At 53.1% G+C, this 17937-nt stretch overlaps 1 protein-coding gene across 1 annotated transcript in view; it reads right to left on the minus strand.

The window, feature by feature from the left end:
• The window catches only part of LOC137362310 (perforin-1-like), a 116067-nt gene that overhangs the window by 97113 nt on the left and 1017 nt on the right, over positions 1-17937 (minus strand). The gene's annotated exons all lie outside the window — the stretch shown is intronic.

The raw sequence follows: 17937 nt of genomic DNA on the forward strand, positions 1-17937 counted from the left end.
GAGCAGAGTGGAATAACTGGAGAGGAGAGATCAGAGTGGAGTAACTGGAGAGGAGAGAGCAGAGTGGAATAACTGGAGAGGAGAGAGCAGAGTGGAGTAACTGGAGAGGAGAGAGCAGAGTGGAGTAACTGGAGAGGAGAGAGCAGAGTGGGGAAACTGGAGAGGAGAGAGCAGAGTGGAGTCACTGGAGAGGAGGGAGCAGAGTGGAGTCACTGGAGAGGAGAGAGCAGAGTGGAGTAACTGGAGAGGAGAGAGCAGAGTGGAGTAACTGGAGAGGAGAGAGCAGAGTAGAGTAACTGGAGAGGAGAGAGCAGAGTGGAGTAACTGGAGAGGAGAGAGCTGAGGGGAGTAACTGGAGAGGAGAGAGCAGAGTGGAGTAACTGGAGAGGAGAGAGCAGAGTGGAGTAACTGGAGAGGAGAGAGCAGAGTGGAGTAACTGGAGAGGAGAGAGCAGAGTGGAGTAACTGGAGAGGAGACAGTAGAGTGGAGTAACTGGAGAGGAGAGAGCAGAGTGGAGTAACTGGACTGGAGAGAGCAGAGTGGAGTAACTGGAGTGGAGAGAGCATAGTGGAGTAACTGGAGAGGAGAGAGCAGAGTGGAGTAACTGGAGAGGAGACAGTAGAGTGGAGTAACTGGAGAGGAGAGAGCAGAGTGGAGTAACTGGAGTGGAGAGAGCATAGTGGAGTAACTGGAGAGGAGAGAGCAGAGTGGAGTAACTGGAGAAGAGAGAGACGAGTGGAATAACTGGAGAGGAGAGAGCAGAGTGGAGTAACTCGAGTGGAGAGAGCTGAGTGGAGTAACTGGAGTGGAGAGAGCAGAGTGGAGTAACTGGAGAGGAGAGAGCAGAGTGGAGTCACTGGAGAGGAGAGAGCAGAGTGGAGTAAGTGGAGAGGAGAGAGAAGAGTGGAATAACTGGAGAGGAGACAGTAGAGTGGAGTAACTGGAGAGGAGAGAGCAGAGTGGAGTAACTGGAGTGGAGAGAGCAGAGTGGAGTAACTGGAGAGGAGAGAGCAGAGTGGAGTAACTGGAGAGGAGAGAGCAGAGTGGAGTAACTGGAGTGGAGAGAGCAGAGTGGAGTAACTGGAGTGGAGAGAGCATAGTGGAGTAAATGGAGAGGAGAGAGCATAGTGGAGTAACTGGAGAGGAGAGAGCAGAGTGGAGTAACTGGAGTGGAGAGAGCAGAGTGGAGTAACTGGAGAGGAGAGAGCAGAGTGGAGTAACTGGAGAGGAGAGAGCAGAGTGGAATAACTGGAGAGGAGAGAGCAGAGTGGAGTAACTGGAGAGGAGAGAGCAGAGTGGAGTAACTGGAGAGGAGATAGCAGAGTGGAGAAACTGGAGTGGAGACAGTAGAGTGGAGTAACTGGAGAGGAGAGAGCAGAGTGGAGTAACTGGAGTGGAGAGAGAAGAGTGGAGTAACTGGAGAGGAGAGAGCAGAGTGGAGTAACTGGAGTGGAGAGAGCAGAGTGGAGTAACTGGAGTGGAGAGAGCATAGTGGAGTAACTGGAGAGGAGAGAGCAGAGTGGAGTAACTGGAGTGGAGAGAGAAGAGTGGAATAACTGGAGAGGAGAGAGCAGAGTGGAGTAACTGGAGAGGAGAGAGCAGAGTGGAGTAACTGGAGAGGAGAGAGCAGAGTGGAGTCACTGGAGAGGAGAGAGCAGAGTGGAGTAACTGGAGAGGAGAGAGCAGAGTGGAGTAACTGGAGAGGAGAGAGCAGAGTGGAGTTACTGGAGAGGAGAGAGCAGAGTGGAGTAAGTGGAGAGGAGAGAGCAGAGTGGAGTAACTGGAGAGGAGAGAGCTGAGTGGAGTAACTGGAGAGGAGAGAGCAGAGTGGAGTAACTGGAGAGGAGAGAGCAGAGTGCAGTAACTGGAGAGGAGAGAGCAGAGTGGAGTAACTGGAGAGGAGAGAGCATAGTGGAGTAACTGGAGAGGAGACAGTAGAGTGGAGTAACTGGAGAGGAGAGAGCAGAGTGGAGTAACTGGAGTGGAGAGAGCAGAGTGGAGTAACTGGAGAGGAGACAGTAGAGTGGAGTAACTGGAGAGGAGAGAGCAGAGTGGAGTAACTGGAGAGGAGAGAGCAGAGTGGAGTAACTGGAGAGGAGACAGTAGAGTGGAGTAACTGGAGAGGAGAGAGCAGAGTGGAGTAACTGGAGAGGAGAGAGCAGAGTGGAGTAACTGGAGAGGAGAGAGCAGAGTGGAGTAACTGGTGAGGAGAGAGCAGAGTGGAGTAACTGGAGAGGAGAGAGCAGAGTGGAGTAACTGGAGAGGAGAGAGCAGAGTGGAATAACTGGAGAGGAGAGAGCAGAGTGGAGTAACTGGAGAGGAGAGAGCAGAGTGGAGTAACTGGAGAGGAGAGAGCAGAGTGGAGAAACTGGAGAGGAGAGAGCAGAGTGGAGTCACTGGAGAGGAGAGAGCAGAGTGGAGTCACTGGAGAGGAGAGCAGAGTGGAGTAACTGGAGAGGAGAGAGCAGAGTGGAGTAACTGGAGAGGAGAGAGCAGAGTGGAGTAACTGGAGAGGAGAGAGCTGAGTGGAGTAACTGGAGAGGAGAGAGCAGAGTGGAGTAACTGGAGAGGAGAGAGCAGAGTGGAGTAACTGGAGAGGAGAGAGCAGAGTGGAGTAACTGGAGAGGAGAGAGCAGAGTGGAGTAACTGGAGAGGAGACAGTAGAGTGGAGTAACTGGAGAGGAGAGAGCAGAGTGGAGTAACTGGACTGGAGAGAGCAGAGTGGAGTAACTGGAGTGGAGAGAGCATAGTGGAGTAACTGGAGAGGAGAGAGCAGAGTGGAGTAACTGGAGTGGAGAGAGCAGAGTGGTGTAACTGGAGAGGAGAGAGCATAGTGGAGTAACTGGAGAGGAGAGAGCAGAGTGGAGTATGTGGAGAGGAGAGAGAAGAGTGGAATAACTGGAGAGGAGAGAGCAGAGTGGAGTAACTGGAGTGGAGAGAGCAGAGTGGAGTAACTGGAGTGGAGAGAGCAGAGTGGATTAACTGGAGAGGAGAGAGCAGAGTGGAGTCACTGGAGAGGAGAGAGCAGAGTGGAGTAAGTGGAGAGGAGAGCGAAGAGTGGAATAACTGGATAGGAGACAGTAGAGTGGAGTAACTGGAGAGGAGAGAGCAGAGTGGAGTAACTGGAGTGGAGAGAGCAGAGTGGAGTAACTGGAGAGGAGAGAGCAGAGTGGAGTAACTGGATTGGAGAGAGCAGAGTGGAGTAACTGGAGTGGAGAGAGCATAGTGGAGTAACTGGAGAGTAGAGAGCAGAGTGGAGTAAGTGGAAAGGAGAGAGAAGAGTGGAATAACTGGAGAGGAGAGAGCAGAGTGGAGTAACTGGAGTGGAGAGAGCAGAGTGGAGTAACTGGAGTAGAGAGAGCAGAGTGGATTAACTGGAGAGGAGAGAGCAGAGTGGAGTCACTGGAGAGGAGAGAGCAGAGTGGACTAAGTGGAGAGGAGAGAGAAGAGTGGAATAACTGGAGAGGAGACAGTAGAGTGGAGTAACTGGAGAGGAGAGTGCAGAGTGGAGTAACTGGAGTGGAGAGAGCAGAGTGGAGTAACTGGAGAGGAGAGCGCAGAGTGGAGTAACTGGAGTGGAGAGAGCAGAGTGGAGTAACTGGAGTGGAGAGAGCAGAGTGGAGTAACTGGAGAGGAGAGAGCAGAGTGGAGTAACTGGAGAGGAGAGAGCAGAGTGGAGTAACTGGAGAGGAGACAGTAGAGTGGAGTAACTGGAGAGGAGAGAGCAGAGTGGAGTAACTGGAGTGGAGAGAGCAGACTGGAGTAACTGGAGTGGAGAGAGCATAGTGGAGTAACTGGAGAGGAGAGAGCAGAGTGGAGTAACTGGAGAGGAGACAGTAGAGTGGAGTAACTGGAGAGGAGAGAGCAGAGTGGAGTAACTGGAGAGGAGAGAGCAGAGTGGAGTAACTGGAGTGGAGAGAGCACAGTGGAGTAACTGGAGAGGAGAGAGCAGAGTGGAGTAACTGGACTGGAGAGAGCAGAGTGGAGTAACTGGAGTGGAGAGAGCATAGTGGAGTAACTGGAGAGGAGAGAGCAGAGTGGAGTAACTGGAGAGGAGACAGTAGAGTGGAGTAACTGGAGAGGAGAGAGCAGAGTGGAGTAACTGGAGTGGAGAGAGCAGAGTGGAGTAACTGGAGTGGAGAGAGCATAGTGGAGTAACTTGAGAGGAGAGAGCAGAGTGGAGTAAGTGGAGAGGAGAGAGAAGAGTGGAATAACTGGAGAGGAGAGAGCAGAGTGGAGTAACTGGAGTGGAGAGAGCAGAGTGGAGTAACTGGAGTGGAGAGAGCAGAGTGGAGTAACTTGAGAGGAGAGAGCAGAGTGGAGTCACTGGAGAGGAGAGAGCAGAGTGGAGTAAGTGGAGAGGAGAGAGAAGAGTGGAATAACTGGAGAGGAGACAGTAGAGTGGAGTAACTGGAGAGGAGAGAGCAGAGTGGAGTAACTGGAGTGGAGAGAGCAGAGTGGAGTAACTGGAGAGGAGACAGCAGAGTGGAGTAACTGGAGTGGAGAGAGCAGAGTGGAGTAACTGGAGTGGAGAGAGCATAGTGGAGTAACTGGAGAGGAGAGAGCAGAGTGGAGTAAGTGGAGAGGAGAGAGAAGAGTGGAATAACTGGAGAGGAGAGAGCAGAGTGGAGTAACTGGAGAGGAGAGAGCAGAGTGGAGAAACTGGAGAGGAGAGAGCAGAGTGGAGTCACTGGAGAGGAGAGAGCAGAGTGGAGTCACTGGAGAGGAGAGAGCAGAGTGGAGTAACTGGAGAGGAGAGAGCAGAGTGGAGTTACTGGAGAGGAGAGAGCAGAGTGGAGTAACTGGAGAGGAGAGAGCAGAGTGGAGTAACTGGAGAGGAGAGAGCTGAGTGGAGTAACTGGAGAGGAGAGAGCAGAGTGGAGTAACTGGAGAGGAGAGAGCAGAGTGGAGTAACTGGAGTGGAGAGAGCAGAGTGGAGTAACTGGAGTGGAGAGAGCATAGTGGAGTAACTGGAGAGGAGAGAGCAGAGTGGAGTAACTGGAGAGGAGACAGTAGAGTGGAGTAACTGGAGAGGAGAGAGCAGAGTGGAGTAACTGGAGTGGAGAGAGCAGAGTGGAGTAACTGGAGTGGAGAGTGCATAGTGGAGTAACTGGAGAGGAGAGAGCAGAGTGGAGTAAGTGGAGAGGAGAGAGCAGAGTGGAGTAACTGGAGAGGAGAGAGCAGAGTGGAATAACTGGAGAGGAGAGAGCAGAGTGGAGTAAGTGGAGAGGAGAGAGCAGAGTGGAGTAACTGGAGAGGAGAGAGCAGAGTGGAGTAACTGGAGAGGAGAGAGCAGAGTGGAGTAACTGGACAGGAGAGAGCAGAGTGGAGTAACTGGAGAGGAGAGAGCAGAGAGCAGAGTGGAGTAACTGGAGAGGAGAGAGCAGAGTGGAGTAACCGGAGAGGAGAGAGCAGAGTGGAGTAACTGGAGAGGAGAGAGCAGAGTGGAGTTACTGGAGAGGAGAGCGCAGAGTGGAGTAACTGGAGAGGAGAGAGCAGAGTGGAGTAACTGGAGAGGAGAGAGCAGAGTGGCTTACTAAAGAGAGGTGACTGTAGAGTGGAGACAGCTGCATTTATTGTGGAACTTTTTCTAGACTAAGAAGACCTGAGAGTCATTTTGGAGAGGTGAGTGTTGGAGCACCAGAGAACTGGTTGTTGTTTGGACTGTTGGGGGAGGGAGGAGGCACTGGAAGATCCAGGGGTGGGGCTGCCAAATTCGATAGGGAGCCCCTGTATTGCTCCTGTGTTTGTCTGCCATCCTGCACAAAAGGGGCTCCCTCCCCACCTCCAACTGTGTGGGTCGGGACGGCTGGAGCTGCCCGGCTGAAGAAAGTCTTTACAGAACAGCGGAGAGGAGAGAACCGGGCGGCTCTAGCCGACCCGGGCGAAGAACCCTCCCCTAACTGGAAGACAGAACTGTGAACGCTAAAGTAAGGGGCTCCAACCACCGAACCACAGCAACATCCTGGCAGCTCATTTCTCCCTTCCAACACTCGGCTGTCTATCCTCTCTCCTTGTCCTTTTCCTTTGCACCCCTCTTCTCCTCTACCCCCACCACTCCCATCATATTGCATTCGTTTAAAAGCTGTTAGTTTATCTCTTAAGGGTGGGCGTGGCTCTCAGACCCCATGGCAAGTCCTTTCCCGTTCATTTGCTGCTGCAGCTGCACCTGTTGCCCCGTCACCGTTTGCTTTATTAACATCGAAGTATGGGGTCAAGAGTTACGTCTACAAGAACATGACTATAGAGGCATGCGTGAAAGCAATGGCCGAGGTTGTCGGCCCTTCGGCCATTGTTGCAGCCTCTAAAATGTACGGGAAGGCAGTGTTTTTCCTGAAGACCGAGCGGGCGGTGTCCCTGGCTCTGAACAAGGGGCTCACCGTGGGCGGGACCTTTCAGCCAGTGGACCCCCCTGGAGGCCACTGCGCAAAGGGTCATTTTATCCAACGTCGCGCCCTTCATTCCTGGTGAGCTCCTCCTTCCCCACCTGCACCATCTGGGGGAGGTAAAGACGGGGCTCACCCCAGTCCCGCTCGGTCTTCGGGAGAACAGCCTCCGACGCGTGTACTCCTTCCGCCGCCAGTTATTCATGCAGCTGGCGCGGAAGGAGGTTACAGAGGGCCATTTCAATGTAGAGTTCCAGGGGACGGTGTCATCTAGACCTTGGACGGGGCACAGTGCCATGTCTGTAGGGAGGTGGGGCATGTTCGTAAGAACTGCCCCAACCTCCCGGCTGCCAATTCCACCTCGGCGGCCCAGGGTGGCATCTCCTCCCACCCCCCCCCCCTCTACACCTCCACCAGATCGCGTTCAGTCGTTGATGGAGGCTGTGATTTTCACGGCCTCTGGCAGAGAGGGGAGGTGCCCGTCCAAGTGGAAGGAAGGTGCGGAGGAGAAATAAACATCGAGAGGCACACCCCCTGGACACGGTGACACAACCCGAGTCTGAGCTCAGCCCAAGGCCCGATCTCGGGGAATCCACCTGCCCCAGGGCTGGGCTCAGGTCCAGGGTAACCAGACAAAAGGTGGGTGCGGAGGCAGAGGCCCCTGATGACATGGAGGTCTCTGAGTTTCCGCGTCCCTCCTCTGACCAAGGCCCTGAACCACGGGGTCCATCTTCTGACGTGGGTCCTCAGGCTCCCTCTGCCAGCAGCACGATCAGGGCCTCGAGCCCTGGGCGGGAGCCCTCCACCCCTCGGAATGCAGGTGCGGGAGATGCCCCTGTGATCTTGTCAACTCCTGAGGTGGGGGGCCCGCCCTTGGTAGGAGAATCTTTAGACCACACGGGAGAAATCACTCTTTGGCCGATGGGTCGGTTGTCCTCGGTGAGAGCGGGACCTGTGAGGGGCCGCCCTCCCAACAGCCTGACGCTGCCGCCCGGGATGTGCCCGACCCAGAGGCCAATCTGTGTAATTCCCTATCTGCTGGGCCTGTGGGTGCTGGCGGAGCGGGAGATGGCCTCCTCTCTCCGCCTCCGGTCTCGGCTCCGGCTGGATTTCCGGAGTCGGGAACTTCTGTCTCCCCTGGACCACTCATTGGCCTGGGGATGGAGGTGGAGGGGAGTCCTGAACTGCTGGCGCCCACAGGCTCCAGTTTCACAATAGAACCCAGAGAGGACTCCTCCGCCATCGATCCTGGGGGTGGGATCGTGACGGAGGCGGGACCAGCTGGCGCGGCCGGGACGTCCGCCCCACAGTGTGCGGTGGATGTATCGGCCGCTGGCGGTGACGACCCGGAGGAGGATGGGGATTTGGTGCGGGGCACGGAGGACGATCTTGATTCCATCGCCAGTGAGGTGGTGGAGTCCCTCGTGCCTCCCACCGAATCTCCCCTCATCCCCACGGCGGAACTCCGGGATTTCCTCACGGCTTGCAGGGGTTGCCGCAATAAAGTTCAGCTGGCCCTCGACCGCTGGTCGAGACTGGCGCTGATCATCCAGTCCGTCCGTGCCGCCCTCAAGAAAGCAGGGAAGCGCGCGGGCGTGAAACTGGTTGAGAGGCGCCGTTTTAATGTGTTCCTCAATGGGTTGCTGGGGGAGTGGAGGGCCAGGTGCACTTCAGCTCCCTTAACTTGGTGGACGTCTGGTGGAATCTCCATCCCGACTCCAGCACCTTCACGTGGAGGTCTGGAGGAGGAGGGTCCCGAATCGACCGCCTCTATTCTTCGCAGGCGTACGTCTCCCGCATCTCGGCGGCCTCCATGCGGCTGGTGCCGTGCTCGGACCACCGCCTGGTGTGGGCGGAGTTTACTCCGCTCCGCATGCGGGCGGGGTCCGCGTACTGGCACTTTAACAACTGGCTGCTGGAGGACGAGCGATTTCGGGACTCGTTCTGTCGATTCTGGGCCGACTGGAGAAGGAAGCAGGGGGGCTTCCCCTCCTTGAGGCGATGGTGGGATGTGGGCAAGACTCACATCCGCGTCTTCTGTCAGGAGTACGCGAAGGGGTCGACCAAGAGGCGGGAAGCCGAGATCGGGCGCCTTGAGAGGGAGGTGCTCGACTTGGAGTCCCGCCTCGGTCATGCCGTCGTGGACCCGGCCCTGTGGCAGGCAGATAAAGAGAAGAAGGGCGCGCTGAGACACCTGCAGCTCATAGGGTCCCGAGGCGCGTACGTGAGGTCGCGGATCCAGATCCTGGAAGATTTGTACCGCGCCTCACCCTTCTTCTACTCGCTGGAAAAATGGCGGGGGGTCCGTAAGCAGCTCATCGAGCTGCTGGCCGACGACGGATCCTCCATCACAGATCCGGAGGGAATGAGCCTCCTGGTCCGTACTTATTACAGTGCGTTGTTCTCTCCGGATCCGTCCAGCGAGGATGCGCGCAGAGTTTTGTGGGAGGACCTGCTGCAGTTCAGCCCGGAGGGCGCCGAAGGGTTGGAGGCTCCGCTCACATTGGCGGAGCTGACTGGCGCCCTCCACCAGCTCTCGAGGGGCAAATCCTTAGGGCTGGATAGGTTGACCGTGGAGTTCCTCAGGGCATTCTGGGACGTCCTGGGGGACGATTACGCGCGGGTCCTGGGGGAAAGGCTGGCGACCGGGGAGATGCCCCCCTCGTGGCACAGGGCGGTCATCGTCCTGCTGCCGAAGAGGGGCAATCTCCACCTGCTTAAAAACTGGCATCCGGTCTCCCTCCTCAGCACGGATTATAAGATCTTTGCCCGGGCTATGTCTACCCGCCTGGGCTCCGTGCTGGCCCACATGATCCACCCCGACCAGTCCTACACGGTCCCGGGCCGGTCCATTCAGGACAACATCCACCTGGTCCGGGACCTGATCCATCTTTCCCAGAGGACTGGTCAGTCGGTCGCCTTTCTCTCCCTCGATCAGGAGAAGGCGTTTGACAGGGTGGATCACGAATTCCTTTTCGGGACTCTGCACGCTTTCCGACTCAGGCCGCATTTCGTGGCCCGGGTCCGACTTTTATACGCCGCCACAGAGTGTCTAGTCAAAGTTAACGGGTCCTTGACGGCGCCCCTTCGCTTTGGGAGGGGAGTGCGTCAGGGATGCCCCATGTCTGGCCAATTTTATACCATCTGCGTGGAGCCCTTCCTGTGCCTGCTTCGCAGGAGGTTGACGGGATTGGCTCTGCGCGAGCCGGCCATGCGGGTCGTCCTCTCGGCTTACGCCGACGACGTGCTCCTCGCGATCACAGATCCCGTTGACTTGCGGAGGATGCGCGACTGCCAGCAGACCTTTTCTGCCGCGTCCTCCGCGAGGATCAATTGGGAGAAATGTTCCGGACTCCTGGTTGGTCAGTGGCGGGTGGACTCCCTGCCGGAGGAGATGACACCTTTTGCGTGGAGCACCACGCACCTCCTCTATCTGGGAGTCCACCTTAGCCCCGCTGAGGAAGCCTGGCCGGCAAACTGGCAGGAGTTGGAGGCGAAAGTCACCACTCGGCTGGGGCGCTGGACAGGACTGCTCCGAGTGCTTTCCTACAGGGGCCGAGTGTTGGTCATAAACCAACTGGTGGCCTCCATGTTGTGGTACCGGTTGGTCACTTTGGCCCCGCCCCCTGCATTTGCCACCATGATCCAGAAGAAACCCGTCGATTTCTTCTGGGGCAAGAGGAAACACTGGGTCTCTGCCGCGGTCCTGAGTCTCCCGATCGAGGAGGGCGGTCAGTCGCTGGTGTGCGTCCGCACCCAGGCTGCGACTCTCCGCCTTCGGACCCTGCAGAGATACCTGTACGTCGAGCGTCCTCCCAGATGGTGTGCTCTGGCGACGTATTTTTTCCGCCAGTGTCACTGCCTTCAAGACGACACGCAGCTCCCGGTGGAGTCCGTTAGCCGTGCCTCTCTGAGGGAGTTGCGTGTCTTTTCCCGGGATCTTTTCCGAGTCTGGAACATGGTCGCCTCCAGTCAGGGCGCTCCCCCGCCGCGGAGGAGAGCACCTCGGCTGTCCGGGCGGACGACTCCGGGGACGGTCCGGCGGGCGGAGGAGTAGCCGAAACCCCCAGGACACCCCTCACTGCGGGTGGCGAGGGGGCTCGGGAGTGCGGAGCGATCCCGGCTGAGCTGACCCCCGCTCGGCCGGAACTGCTCATCGGACCCAGGCCCCGAAACCCTCCTCGGGAGCCGGTCCCGCACAACCCGAGCCGCCTCTCGGAAATGCCCTCCGTGCCATTCCAATTGGCGCGGAGGGGTTTCCTGTACGGGCTGCTCCTGCACACTCTCCACTTTCTCGCCCTCGTCAGCCGGCCGGACACGCCCTGGCGGTCCGCGTTGCCATCTGGCGGCGAGGGGAAACCCCGATGGAGGTCTCTCTGCGCGGGAGTCTTCCCCCTTTACATCGGGGACCTGGGGTGGAGGGTGTTGCACAGGGCAGTCCCGTGCAATAGACTTATAAGTAGGTTCACGGACTCCCAGGCCGCCTGTACTTTCTGCGGCCTGGACGAGTCCGTGTTCCACATTTATACGGAGTGTGCGAGGTTGCAGCCCCTATTTGAGTATCTGAAGGGGCTGCTCCTCAAATTCTGGCTGCACTTCAGTCCCACGCTCCTGATCTTTGGGCACCCGGGGCGGAGGGGCGTGGGCCGGGAGGAGGATCTCCTCGTCGGTCTGCTCCTGGGCCTGGCCAAGGTGGCAATTCACAGGTCCAGGTTGCGGGCCGTCGGGGGGTCCGTCCTCCCCGATTGCCTGCCCCTCTTCCGCAGTTACGTTCGCGCCCGGGTGTCCCTGGAGAAGGAGCATGCGGTGTCCGCCGGCCATCAAACACCCATTTTCTAATCCCATTTTCCAGCACTTGGCCCGTATCCTTGTCTGCGATGGTGTTTCAAGTGCCCATCTAAATACTTCTTAAATGTTGTGAGGGTTCCCGCCTCCACCACCCCTTCAGGCAGTGCGTTCCAGATTCCAACTACCCTCTGGGTGAAAAGTATTTTCCTGAAATCCCCCCTAAACCTCCTGCCCATTACCTTCAATCTCTGCCCCCTGGTTATTGACCCCTCCGCTAAGGGAAAAAGTTTCTTCCCATCTGACCTAACAATGCTCCTCATAATTTTGTATACCTCAATCAGGTCTCCCCTCAGCCTTCTCTGCTCTAAGGAAAACAACCCTCGCCTTTTCAGTCTCTCTCCATAGCTGAAATGCTCCAGCCCAGGCAACATCCTGGTCAATCTCCTCTGCATCCTCTCCAGTGCAATCACATCCTTCCTATAGTGTGGTGACCAGAACTGTACACAGTACTCCAGCTGTGGCCTAACTAGTGTTTTATACAGCTCCATCATAACCTCCCTGCTCTTATATTCTGTGCCTCGGCTAATAAAGGCAAGTATCCCATATGCCTTCCTAACCACCTTATCTACCTGTGCTGCTGCCTTCAGTGATCTATGGACAAGTACCCCAAGGTCCCCCTGTACTTCCTAAGGTCCTACCATCCATTGTATATTCCCTTGCCTTGTTAGTCCTCCCAAAATGCATCATCTCACACTTAGATTAGAGATACAGCACTGAAACAGGCCCTTCGGCCAACCGAGTCTGTGCCGACCATCAACCACCCATTTATACTAATCCTACACTAATCCCATATTCCTACCTATACTAGTGACAATTTATAATGGCCAATTGACCTACCAACCTGCAAGTCTTTTGGCTTGTGCGAGGAAACCGGAGCGCCCGGAGAAAACCCACGCAGACACAGGGAGAACTTGCAAACTCCACACAGGCAGTACCCAGAATCGAACCTGGGTCCCTGGAGCTGTGAGGCTGCGGTGCTAACCACTGCGCCACTGTGCTGCCCAGGATTAAATTCCATTTGCCACTGCTCCGCCCATCTTACCAGCCCATCTATATCGTCCTGTGATCTGAGGCTTCCCTCCTCGCGGTGGGTGGTGACACGTCTCTGTGCCCTGCTCAAGGATGACCTGAAGCCCAGGGGGCACCGGTGGACATCCCAGGCCTTGGTTCCTCAGCGTGCCCGCCTGACACCTCTGCACCTGTTACGGGGCCCACCAGAGACCTTTGTGGGGGTCACAAAGCCGGCAGTGCACCCACTGCACCGGGGAGGTCACCGATGCCCTGCACCGGAGGGCCAGGGCAGACGGCACCCAGGGCCTGCGGGCAGGGCTAGCAGCGAGCTAGGCATGGGCAGAGGCTGTTCTGCTTGCACAGGAACTGACATGAGCTCGGCAAGCCACACATCACCCTCGCTCACCTGCTGTGTTCCTGTCCACATGTGCAGTATCCCCGAGGAAACCATTAGAGGCAGCAGCTGACTGAGCCAATGTCCACGTCACTGAGTCCGTGGAGATGCTCAGGAGTAATGCTGGCCTGGCAATGATGTTATTGCATATGTTCGGAAACTGTTATTCTATATATAAACCCCCCCACTGAACCCCTCGATTAGATTCCAGTCTGTAACTCACTCCCGGGTATCTGTTATTCTATATATAAACCCCCCCACTGAACCCCTCGATTAGATTCCAGTCTGTAACTCACTCCCGGGTATCTGTTATTCTATATGTAAACCACCCGAACCCCTCGATCAGATTCCAGTCTGTAACTCACTCCCGGGTATCTGTTATTCTATATATAAACCCCCGAACCCCTCGATTAGATTCCAGTCTGTAACTCACTCCCGGGTATCTGTTATTCTATATATAAACCCCCGAACCCCTCGATTAGATTCCAGTCTGTAACTCACTCCCGGGTATCTGTTATTCTATATATAAACCCCCCCCGAACCCCTCGATTAGATTCCAGTCTGTAACTCACTCCCGGGTATCTGTTATTCTATATATAAACCCCTCGAACCCCTCGATTAGATTCCAGTCTGTAACTCACTCCCGGGTATCTGTTATTCTATATATAAACCCCCAAACCCCTCGATTAGATTCCAGTCTGTAACTCACTCCCGGGTATCTGTTATTCTATATATAAACCCCCCGAACCCCTCGATTAGATTCCAGTCTGTAACTCACTCCCGGGTATCTGTTATTCCATATATAAACCCCCCGAACCCCTCGATTAGATTCCAGTCTGTAACTCACTCCTGGATATCTGTTATTCTATATATAAACCCCCCACCCCCCGAACCCCTCGATCAGATTCCAGTCTGTAACTCACTCCCGGGTATCTGTTATTCTATATATAAACCCCCCGAACCCCTCGATTAGATTCCAGTCTGTAACTCACTCCCGGGTATCTGTTATTCTATATATAAACCACCCAAACCCCTCGATTAGATTCCAGTCTGTAACTCACTCCCGGGTATCTGTTATTCTATATATAAACCCCCCCACTGAACCCCTCGATTAGATTCCAGTCTGTAACTCACTCCCGGGTATCTGTTATTCAATATATAAACCCCCCCACTGAACCCCTCGATTAGATTCCAGTCTGTAACTCACTCCCGGGTATCTGTTATTCTATATATAAACCACCCGAACCCCTCGATCAGATTCCAGTCTGTAACTCACTCCCGGGTATCTGTTATTCAATATATAAACCCCCAAGCCCCTCGATTAGATTCCAGTCTGGAACTCACTCGCGGGTATCTGTTATTTTATATATAAACCACCCGAACCCCTCGATCAGATTCCAGTCTGGAACTCACTCCCGGGTATCTGTTATTCTATATATAAACCCCCCGAACCCCTCGATTAGATTCCAGTCTGTAACTCACTCCTGGATATCTGTTATTCTATATATAAAGCCCCCCCCGAACCCCTCGATCAGATTCCAGTCTGTAACTCACTCCCGGGTATCTGTTATTCTATATATAAACCACCCGAACCCCTCGATTAGATTCCAGTCTGTAACTCACTCCCGGGTATCTGTTATTCTATATATAAACCACCCGAACCCCTCGATTAGATTCCAGTCTGTAACTCACTCCCGGGTATCTGTTATTCTATATATAAACCCCCCGAACCCCTCGATTAGATTCCAGTCTGTAACTCACTCCTGGATATCTGTTATTCTATATATAAAGCCCCCCCCGAACCCCTCGATTAGATTCCAGTCTGTAACTCACTCCCGGGTATCTGTTATTCTATATATAAACCCCCCGAACCCCTCGATTAGATTCCAGTCTGTAACTCACTCCTGGATATCTGTTATTCTATATATAAAGCCCCCCCCGAACCCCTCGATCAGATTCCAGTCTGTAACTCACTCCCGGGTATCTGTTATTCTATATATAAACCACCCGAACCCCTCGATTAGATTCCAGTCTGTAACTCACTCCCGGGTATCTGTTATTCTATATATAAACCCCCCGAACCCCTCGATTAGATTCCAGTCTGTAACTCACTCCTGGATATCTGTTATTCTATATATAAACCCCCCCCCCCCCCCGAACCCCTCGATTCGATTCCAGTCTGTACCTCACTCCCGGGTTTCTGTTATTCTATATATAAACCCCCCGAACCCCTCGATTAGATTCCAGTCTGTAACTCACTCCCGGGTATCTGTTATTCTATATATAAACCCCCCCCGAACCCCTCGATTAGATTCCAGTCTGTACCTCACTCCCGGGTTTCTGTTATTCTATATATAAACCCCCCGAACCCCTCGATTAGATTCCAGTCTGTAACTCACTCCTGGGTATCTGTTATTCTATATATAAACCCCCCGAACCCCTCGATTAGATTCCAGTCTGTAAATCACTCCCGGGTATCTGTTATTCCATATCTAAACCCCCTGAACCCCTCGATCAGATTCCAGTCTGTAACTCACTCCCGGGTATCTGTTATTCTATATATAAACCACCCGAACCCCTCGATTAGATTCCAGTCGGTAACTCACTCCCGGGTATCTGTTATTCTATATATAAACCACCCGAACCCCTCGATTAGATTCCAGTCTGTAACTCACTCCCGGGTATCTGTTATTCGATATATAAACCACCCGAACCCCTCGATCAAATTCCAGTCTGTAACTCACTCCCGGGTATCTGTTATTCTATATATAAACCCCCCGAACCCCTCAATTAGATTCCAGTCTGTAACTCACTCCCGGGTATGTGTTATTATATATATAAACCCCCCGAACCCCTCAATTAGATTCCAGTCTGTAACTCACTCCCGGGTATCTGTTATTCTATATATAAACCCCCCCCGAACCCCTCGATCAGATTCCAGTCTGTAACTCACTCCCGCGTATCTGTTATTCTATATATAAACCCCCCGAACCCCTCAATTAGATTCCAGTCTGTAACTCACTCCCGGGTATGTGTTATTATATATATAAACCCCCCGAACCCCTCAATTAGATTCCAGTCTGTAACTCACTCCCGGGTATCTGTTATTCTATATATAAACCACCCGAACCCCTCGATTAGATTCCAGTCTGTAACTCACTCCCGGGTGTCTGTTAATTTATATATAAACCCCTGAACCCCTCGATTAGATTCCAGTCTGTAACTCACTCCTGGATATCTGTTATTCTATATATAAACCACCCGAACCCCTCGATTAGATTCCAGTCTGTAACTCACTCCCGGGTATCTGTTATTCTATATATAAACCACCCGAACCCCTCGATTAGATTCCAGTCTGTAACTCACTCCCAGGTATCTGTTGTTCTGTATATAAACCCCCCAAACCCCTCGATTAGATTCCAGTCTGTAACTCACTCCCGGGTATCTGTTATTCTATATATAAACCCCCGAACCCCTCGATTAGATTCCAGTCTGTAACTCACTCCCGGGTATCTGTTATTCTATATATAAACACCCCCGAACCCCTCGATTAGATTCCAGTCTGTAACTCACTCCCGGGTATCTGTTATTCTATATATAAACCACCCCGAACCCCTCGATTAGATTCCAGTCTGTAACTCACTCCCGGGTATCTGTTATTCTATATATAAACCACCCGAACCCCTCGATTCGATTCCAGTCTGTAACTCACTCCCGGGTATCTGTTATTCTATATATAAACCTCCCGAACCCCTCGATTAGATTCCAGTCTGTAACTCACTCCCGGGTATCTGTTATGCTATATATAAACCACCCGAACTCCTCGATTAGATTCCAGTCTGTAACTCACTCCCGGGTATCTGTTGTTCCAGATATAAAACCCCCGAACCACTCGATTAGATTCCAGTTTGTAACTCACTTCCGGATATCTTTTATTCTATATATAAACACCCCGAACCCCTCGATTAGATTCCAGTCTGTAACTCACTCCCGGGTATCTGTTATTCTATATATAAACCTCCCGAACCCCTCGATTAGATTCCAGTCTGTAACTCACTCCCGGGTATCTGTTATGCTATATATAAACCACCCGAACTCCTCGATTAGATTCCAGTCTGTAACTCACTCCCGGATATCTGTTTTTCTATATATAAACACCTTGAACCCCTCGATTAGATTCCAGTCTGGAACTCACTCCCGGGTATCTGTTATTCTATATAGAAACCCCCCCACTGAACCCCTCGATCAGATTCCAGTCTGTAACTCACTCCCGGGTATCTGTTATTCTATATATAAACCCCCCCACCGAACCCCTCGATTAGATTCCAGTCTGTAACTCACTCCTGGGTATCTGTTATTCTATATATAAACCCCCCGAACCCCTCGATTAGATTCCAGTCTGTAACTCACTCCTGGGTATCTGTTATTCTATATATAAACCCCCCGAACCCCTCGATTAGATTCCAGTCTGTAACTCACTCCCGGGTATCTGTTGTTCTATATATAAACCCCCCGAACCCCTCGATTAGATTCCAGTCTGTAACTCACTCCCGCGTATCTGTTATTCTATATATAAACCCCCCGAACCCCTCAATTAGATTCCAGTCTGTAACTCACTCCCGGGTATCTGTAATTCTATATATAAACCCCCCGAACCCCTCAATTAGATTCCAGTCTGTAACTCACTCCCGGGTATCTGTTATTCTATATATAAACCACCCGAACCCCTCGATTAGATTCCAGTCTGTAACTCACTCCCGGGTATCTGTTATTCTATATATAAACCTCCCGAACTCCTCGATTAGATTCCAGTCTGTAACTCACTCCCGGGTGTCTGTTAATTTATATATAAACCCCTGAACCCCTCGATTAGATTCTAGTCTGTAACTCACTCCTGGATATCTGTTATTCTATATATAAACCTCCCGAACTCCTCGAATAGATTCCAGTCTGTAACTCACTCCCGGATATCTGTTATTCTATATATTATCCACCCGAACTCCTCGATTAGATTCCAGTCTGTAACTCACTCCCGGGTATCTGTTATTCTATATATAAACCACCCGAACCCCTCGATTAGATTTCAGTCTGTAACTCACTGCCGGGTATCTGTTGTTCTGTGTATAAACCCCCCAAACCCCTCGATTAGATTCCAGTCTGTAACTCACTCCCAGGTATCTGTTATTCTATATATAAACCTCCCGAACTCCTCGATTAGATTCCAGTCTGTAACTCACTCCCGGATATCTGTTATTCTATATATAAACCACCCGAACCCCTCAATTAGATTCCAGTCTG

Source organism: Heterodontus francisci, unplaced genomic scaffold, assembly GCF_036365525.1.
Source record: "Heterodontus francisci isolate sHetFra1 unplaced genomic scaffold, sHetFra1.hap1 HAP1_SCAFFOLD_570, whole genome shotgun sequence".
Classification (NCBI taxonomy): Eukaryota; Metazoa; Chordata; class Chondrichthyes; order Heterodontiformes; family Heterodontidae; genus Heterodontus; species Heterodontus francisci.